Here is a 6,412-nt window from a genome sequence, read left to right on the forward strand (position 1 = left end):
ATCTAAATTTCTAAGATAATAAGAACCGCTCTCCGAATGAAACGCTTGGTGTATTATTTTTCGAACTGTGAGGCACTAAGGAACAAAATTGTATTAAAATTTCTGAACAGCACTTTATGCACTCTACTAGAAGACCGTTGTCGCATTCATCAGTAACGTATACCTACCTACGTAATCAAAGAGGCAAGAGCTTATTGTTTACTGTGTATAAATCTTTAACGAAATGCGCGAGGCTTACCTTTTTCATTCAGTACCTAATTAATTTTCGTTTTTAAATAATGTGGGCAACAGATGCTGTTCTGTTCTGCGGAATATTAATTCTAATTATTACAAACGGCTATTTTTTTGCCTGCGCTGTCGAACACAGAAAAATGAAGACGAAATCGATTATTATGGTCCAGATGATGGATCGTTTAAAAGATTTTCACTTGTAAGTAGACGTTATGCTATTAGATACTCAAAATATCATTTGATTTTCCATACGATTAGGTCGACACGGAATTGGACATGGTGTAAATCAGAGCAACAAGCAACGCCGTAAAATTATTGTACCAAAAATAAATAGATTTTTTACTACGGCTACTACCTACCTCTTTATCTTAAAAGCTGTTCTACTTTTTCGCTATTTGGTTCGTTATGGTGTTGAGGCTTGCACCAAGGAAGGATTTTTTCTGCGATTATTACTAAAAAAGTTACAGCAAAAAATCGAACACAGTTAATGTGGAAACGCGCTTTTTATAAATCGTTTACGGTTACTTTTTTAACTTGTTTATTATACCTTCAACCATTGCTGCGTCCGCAGGAAAGTTGCGGAACAATACTGTAACGGAAACGCTCCAGACATGACGTCGCCTTTGGCGCTCTGGAATTTTCTAGACGCGCGATGGTGGGGATGTTTGCAGCGTGTCTGGTAATTGCGCGAATGTTCTGGACTTACATTGCTTGCGTGTATAGATGGTTGCGGACTGAACATCGCGGCAGTCTACNCGAAGTGTGTGATATAAACAATCGATATAAATTGTACGGTTTTTATAGTGTTTTAGTTTTGTTTAATAAACATTGATATAAATCGAACCCGAATTTATAAATCACGTTACAATACGTTTATTGTTAATTATCGCCAAGGTTAATTTTACATTCAGTTGGCATCTTTACTGCGTCCGATGTGCTTTGTGAAAAGACGCAGCGTAGCAAAAGAATACTACAATTCTGCTGTAATTTCATAAATCAATAAATAATAATAATAATAGTCCTTTATTAACGAGCCTGCTAGCGAGTACATAATTTTGCGATGTCTCTACGTCTGTCCACCCAAGGAAGAACTTTCGTTTGCTATATGTATTAATTTAGTTTAAAAAAAACCAGACTTTTAAATATAAAAGAGATTGACATGAAATGTCATGTACTAAACTGAAATTGAAATGCATTGCTATTAAATAAAACAAAATTAAGCAAATTAGTTTAAAAAAAAAATTGTGTGGCTCATAATTCCTCCACTTTTTTGCGCATTTCCTCCGAAAAAACAAAAGTAACTTTTACTGTACCTACTGCAACCGTCTGTGTTCCAAATTGGGAAGTGATTGCATTGAGACCACCCCCATTTATTTGGAAACATCGACACTACATTGTTAATTTATAATTAAATTTATTGCAGCATATTTTCTTTCTTTTGCAGGACTATGTTACAGTGTATTTACAGGGTGCTTCATCTGGGGGCGAGTGACGTATGTTAGGTCGTTGATTGTTACATATTGCACTTGGCATTGAGAATTAATTACTCATGTTTTGCCACAGGTTCCTTTGTTTTGTTGTAATGTGAACCAAACTGTACACAAGCTGACAGACATTTTGTTCATACCGAAGATTTATTTCCTCTTTGACAAAGCAGACAAATGGTGGAGAACAAATTAACCCTTAGTATTTAAAGTTCCCTTCAGATATGGATTTCATCTGTGTCTCGTGAACAGTTACATTCAGGAATCTACTCAGTTCAATTCCAATCTGCACACAAGCTGACAGACAATTCATATCGTACATTTAATTCTTTGACAGAGCCGACAAAAATGGTGGAGAGCAAATTAACCCTTAGTATTTAAAGTTCCCTTCAGATATGGATTTCATCTGTGTCTCGTGAACAGTTGAATTCAGGAATCTACTCAGTTCAATTCCAATCTGTACACAAGCTAACAAACACTTGCTCATAATTATAGATTTATTTCTTCTTTGACAAAGCAGACAAATGGTGGAGCACAAATTATCCCTTAGTATTTAATATTTTACCTTCAGATATGGATTTCATCTGTGTCTCGTGAACAGTTGAATTCAGGAATGTACTCAGTTCAATTCCAATCTGTACACAAGCTGACAGACACTTGCTCATATTATAGATTTATTTCCTCTTTGACAAAGCAGACAAACGGTGGAGAACAAATTAACCCTTAGTATTTAATAACTCCTCTTCAGATATTATGGAATTCATCTGTGTCTCGTGAACAGTTAAATTCAGGAATCTACTCAGTTCAATTCCAACCTGTACACAAGCTGACAGACACTTATAGATTTATTTCTTCTTTGACAAAGCAGACAAATGGTGGAGCACAAATTATCCCTTAGTATTTAATATTTTACCTTCAGATATGGATTTCATCTGTGTCTCGTGAACAGTTGAATTCAGGAATGTACTCAGTTCAATTCCAATCTGTACACAAGCTGACAGACACTTGCTCATATTATAGATTTATTTCCTCTTTGACAAAGCAGACAAACGGTGGAGAACAAATTATCCCTTAGTATTTAATAACTCCTCTTCAGATATTATGGAATTCATCTGTGTCTCGTGAACAGTTAAATTCAGGAATCTACTCAGTTCAATTCCAACCTGTACACAAGCTGACAGACACTTGCTCATATTATAGATTTATTTCTTCTTTGACAAAGCAGACAAAAGGTGGAGCACAAATTATCCCTTAGTATTTAATATTTTACCTTCAGATATGGATTTCATCTGTGTCTCGTGAACAGTTGAATTCAGGAATGTACTCAGTTCAATTCCAATCTGTACACAAGCTGACAGACACTTGCTCATATTATAGATTTATTTCCTCTTTGACAAAGCAGACAAACGGTGGAGAACAAATTAACCCTTAGTATTTAATAACTCCTCTTCAGATATTATGGAATTCGTCTGTGTCTCGTGAACAGTTGAATTCAGGAATTTACTCAGTTCAATTCCAACCTGTACACAAGCTGACAGACACTTGCTCATATTATAGATTTATTTCCTCTTTGACAAAGCAGACAAACGGTGGAGAACAAATTAACCCTTAGTATTTAATAACTCCTCTTCAGATATTATGGAATTCATGTGTCTCGTGAACAGTTAAATTCAGGAATCTACTCAGTTCAATTCCAACCTGTACACAAGCTGACAGACACTTGCTCATATTATAGATTTATTTCTTCTTTGACAAAGCAGACAAATGGTGGAGCACAAATTATCCCTTAGTATTTAATATTTTACCTTCAGATATGGATTTCATCTGTGTCTCGTGAACAGTTGAATTCAGGAATGTACTCAGTTCAACTCCAATCTGTACACAAGCTGACAGACACTTGCTCATATTATAGATTTATTTCCTCTTTGACAAAGCAGACAAACGGTGGAGAACAAATCAACCCTTAGTATTTAATAACTCCTCTTCAGATATTATGGAATTCATCTGTGTCTCGTGAACAGTTAGAATTCAGGAATCTACTCAGTTCAATTCCAATCTGTACACAAGCTGACAGACACTGGCTCATATTATAGATTTATTTCTTCTTTGACAAAGCAGACAAATGGTGGAGAACAAACTAACCCTTAGTACTTAAAGTTCCCTTCAGATATGGAATTCATCTGTGTCTCGTGAACAGTTACATTCAGGAATCTACTCAGTTCAATTCCAATCTGTACACAAGCTGACAGACACTGGCTCATATTATAGATTTATTTCTTCTTTGACAAAGCAGACAAATGGTGGAGAACAAATTAACCCTTAGTATTTAAAGTTCCCTTCAGATATGGATTTCATCTGTGTCTCGTGAACAGTTTAATTCAGGAATCTACTCAGTTCAATTCCAATCTGTACATAAGCTGACAAACACTTGCTCATATTATAGATCTATTTCCTCTTTGACAAAGCAGACAAATGGTGGAGAACAAACTAACCCTTAGTACTTAAAGTTCCCTTCAGATATGGATTTCATCTGTGTCTCGTGAACAGTTACATTCAGGAATCTACTCAGTTCAATTCCAATCTGTACACAAGCTGACAGGCACTGGCTCATATTATAGATTTATTTCTTCTTTGACAAAGCAGACAAATGGTGGAGAACAAACTAACCCTTAGTACTTAAAGTTCCCTTCAGATATGGATTTCATCTGTGTCTCGTGAACAGTTACATTCAGGAATCTACTCAGTTCAATTCCAATCTGTACACAAACTGACAGGCACTGGCTCATATTATAGATTTATTTCTTCTTTGACAAAGCAGACAAATGGTGGAGAACAAACTAACCCTTAGTACTTAAAGTTCCCTTCAGATATGGAATTCATCTGTGTCTCGTGAACAGTTACATTCAGGAATCTACTCAGTTCAATTCCAATCTGTACACAAGCTGACAGACACTGGCTCATATTATAGATTTATTTCTTCTTTGACAAAGCAGACAAATGGTGGAGAACAAACTAACCCTTAGTACTTAAAGTTCCCTTCAGATATGGATTTCATCTGTGTCTCGTGAACAGTTACATTCAGGAATCTACTCAGTTCAATTCCAATCTGTACACAAGCTGACAGACACTGGCTCATATTATAGATTTATTTCTTCTTTGACAAAGCAGACAAATGGTGGAGAACAGATTAACCCTTAGTATTTAAAGTTCCCTTCAGATATGGATTTCATCTGTGTCTCGTGAACAGTTTAATTCAGGAATCTACTCAGTTCAATTCCAATCTGTACATAAGCTGACAAACACTTGCTCATATTATAGATCTATTTCCTCTTTGACAAAGCAGACAAATGGTGGAGAACAAACTAACACTTAGTATTTAAAGTTCCCTTCAGATATGGATTTCATCTGTGTCTCGTGAACAGTTACATTCAGGAATCTACTCAGTTCAATTCCAATCTGTACACAAGCTGACAGACACTGGCTCATATTATAGATTTATTTCTTCTTTGACAAAGCAGACAAATGGTGGAGAACAGATTAACCCTTAGTATTTAAAGTTCCCTTCAGATATGGATTTCATCTGTGTCTCGTGAACAGTTTAATTCAGGAATCTACTCAGTTCAATTCCAATCTGTACATAAGCTGACAAACACTTGCTCATATAGATCTATTTCCTCTTTGACAAAGCAGACAAATGGTGGAGAACAAACTAACCCTTAGTACTTAAAGTTCCCTTCAGATATGGATTTCATCTGTGTCTCGTGAACAGTTACATTCAGGAATCTACTCAGTTCAATTCCAATCTGTACACAAGCTGACAGACACTGGCTCATATTATAGAATTTATTTCTTCTTTGACAAAGCAGGACAAATTGGTGGAGAACAAACTAACTTGTATTTTAAAGTTCCCTTCAGATATGGATTTCATCTGTGTCTCGTGAACAGTTGAATTCAGGAATCTACTCAGTTCAATTCCAATCTGTACACAAGCTAACAAACACTTGCTCATAATTATAGATTTATTTCTTCTTTGACAAAGCAGACAAATGGTGGAGAACAAATTAACCCTTAGTATTTAAAGTTCCCTTCAGATATGGATTTCATCTGTGTCTCGTGAACAGTTTAATTCAGGAATCTACAAAGTTCAATTCGAATCTGTACATAAGCTGACAAACACTTGCTCATATTATAGATCTATTTCCTCTTTGACAAAGCAGACAAATGGTGGAGAACAAATTAACCCTTAGTATTTAAAGTTCCCTTCAGATATGGATTTCATCTGTGTCTCGTGAACAGTTTAATTCAGGAATCTACTCAGTTCAATTCCAATCTGTACATAAGCTGACAAACACTTGCTCATATAGATCTATTTCCTCTTTGACAAAGCAGACAAATGGTGGAGAACAAACTAACCCTTAGTACTTAAAGTTCCCTTCAGATATGGATTTCATCTGTGTCTCGTGAACAGTTTAATTCAGGAATCTACAAAGTTCAATTCGAATCTGTACATAAGCTGACAAACACTTGCTCATATTATAGATCTATTTCCTCTTTGACAAAGCAGACAAATGGTGGAGAACAAACTAACACTTAGTATTTAAAGTTCCCTTCAGATATGGATTTCATCTGTGTCTCGTGAACAGTTACATTCAGGAATCTACTCAGTTCAATTCCAATCTGTACACAAGCTGACAGAC

Source organism: Photinus pyralis, unplaced genomic scaffold, assembly GCF_008802855.1.
Source record: "Photinus pyralis isolate 1611_PpyrPB1 unplaced genomic scaffold, Ppyr1.3 Ppyr1.4_LG1, whole genome shotgun sequence".
Lineage (NCBI taxonomy): Eukaryota > Metazoa > Arthropoda > Insecta > Coleoptera > Lampyridae > Photinus > Photinus pyralis.